This window comes from Bactrocera latifrons, unplaced genomic scaffold, assembly GCF_001853355.1.
Source record: "Bactrocera latifrons isolate USDA-ARS-PBARC rearing strain unplaced genomic scaffold, ASM185335v1 scaffold_78, whole genome shotgun sequence".
NCBI lineage: Eukaryota > Metazoa > Arthropoda > Insecta > Diptera > Tephritidae > Bactrocera > Bactrocera latifrons.
The window spans coordinates 970,901-973,413 of record NW_017537467.1 but is presented as its reverse complement, the minus strand read 5'-3'; positions in this window follow the sequence as shown (position 1 = coordinate 973,413).

Sequence of the window (2,513 nt, the reverse complement as noted above, 5' to 3'; positions counted from 1 at the left end):
CGGACAGCACGACGTCCGAGACCCCAATCGCTCCTCAAAATGCGGCGTATTTTGCCTACAGTTGCCTGTAGTCGCTCCTTCACATACGCCAAGTGTGGAGTAAATTAAAGCGGAAAGGCATAAGAAGCCACCCATTAATAATGTTGACAACCAAGACCCAAGCACGTCAACCAGATCCAGTCTTCTGCCACACTCTCACTCGCACATACACATATACGAAATAAAAACCCCTCAACAAGCGTAATCCCAATCGCGTTCCATTGCTTCCATTTAGTGGTTAATTATAGAAAAATGTCTGTTATTCTAAGTGAAAGCAGTAATGCAACGCAAACAAGCCAACGAAAGGAATTCCGAAAGTGGCTGTGGGAGAGTTTAAAGAGGGCTTCGTAGCTAGACGTTTGTATGTCTGTATATGAAATACACACATATGTTAGAGTATGTAGGTGGAGTGGTACAGAAAATAACACAGAGACAATATCCACTATTGCCAGCCAGTTGCAGCACGCTTTCATATGTGTATATTTGATTGTGGTACAACTATGTTGCCATATTGTGTGGAAAGAATATTAAAAAAGATGGCTGGCTTCTTAGTAAAAACAAAATGCTGCTGCCGACAACTGCGGACCCAATCTCATAAAGAGAATACCAATAAAGTTCGTTTTGTTCCACTAGCTCCGCATAACGTCGTACTTCATTAAACAGAGTAGACTCATTTGGAGCTACCAGTAGTCCGTTTCCCCCACAATTCGCTAAGGACAGTAAACGTGTCGCCGTCGCTTATACTCCGGCTGCTCCGAATGGACTTGCAAAGTTCGCATATTATCTGTGCGCAGATCCATTGTCACCAACCGCAAAAGATTACCCCGGCAGGCGGAAAGGGTGCTGCATGTTGCATATTGAGTGAGAGACGCAGCAAATATTGCCCGACAATGCGCATAAACCGCAAATTGGATGCGATATTAAATTGCCTGTACAAAGCGCATATAAATTTTTCTCAATTTAAACAATTTGTGCAAATGGAGAGTAAAATTGTGCACGAACGACACTTCCGAGCTACAACTCGCACATATATTTATGCATAGGGCTGTTTACCCGAGAGCAGTTCACCAGAAGTGAGCGTGCGAAAGGGATGGATGTTTGACTAAAATGCACCACATATACTAAGATGGATTTTATGCATCGTCGACTATTTGGGAGAAACTCCGGCAAATCGTCGATTACGAGACGAGTGAGTTTCACCACATCTCCTCCTCCATCCGCGTTATTGTAGGCGACTGCTAAGTAGTTTCGAACATTTTCTCCTCTTTTTGTAATTGAGCGCGAGTTTTTCATTTTTTAAATCTTTTTGCCATTTGTTTTATTTGAGTTTTTCCTTCTATTCATTCTTCATTTTCGTATTGCCGGGATCCTATTTCGTTGTTATCACACTAGCTAGCGCCACCGCCACACTTGTTGTAGTTATCCGCGTTTAGATATACATTTTTGTTTTCGTTGTTAGCCCTTGCGTCACGTATGTACTTTGTGGAAAATGAAAATGCTGGTCGTTATTGTTCAGCTTCAGTAATTCACTAAATGCAGTTATACACAAAAAATGATTTATAAGTTTATGCGATAGAGAATGGCAACAACCAAGTAACCGTTCGAACGTTTTAAGCTTATGCGCCGGATTGAATAGGGATGCCATTTCAAAATTTGAATTACCGCCTGAATAGTCGTATATGGTTCTATGTTTCATTCACTTAAGACTTAATAGTAAATCAGGTAAATTGATATCAGCCAATTGGAATTCATGAAGTGATAGTATCTTGCTAACATATGTAGTTCTTTAAATTTGAGATCAACAGATTATTCAAAACAAAAAAGTGAATGAATCCAACACTATTTATAACTGAAGAATAATTTGTTAAACTTTAAATACAAAAAGTAAACGATTGAAATACTGGTAAAGTTCGGTAAAATAATATAATCTAGAAATATATTCAAGTACATATCTCCCCTGAAAGATAAAAACACACAAACGTTCAGTCGTTCTTTTACAAAGATAGACGACCACAAACTTATTGAGAGGGGTCCGCAGAAGGAATGGCAATCAAAATTTTTCGATCTTAGTCTGGCGAAAGTTTGACAGTGGAGATCATTCTCTTTGTTTTGGAATAATCAAAACTTAAAAAAAAGCATTTATTTACTTTTATAACCGATTCCCGTAGAAATTAATAAAAGTAATACTGAAATCCTGCAGATTAAATTTTAATTGTTTTTTCACAATTGTAGTCAAAAGAATTTTAGTAAAACATATTTAAGTATAATTTGAATAAAATATATTTTCAAAACGTCTTCAATAGGTGCGATGCTCCCGATATAGACAAGGTTGGGCGTTACAGAATGGTTCCGTCGCGGCCGGTTATGTAAGAGTTTTCCAGTGATGAGAACTCACCAAGAGAGACCTACAACTTTTTACATGAATATCCATGCTTTTTCTAAAAAACAAAAAAAAAAAAAAAAAAAAAAAAAAA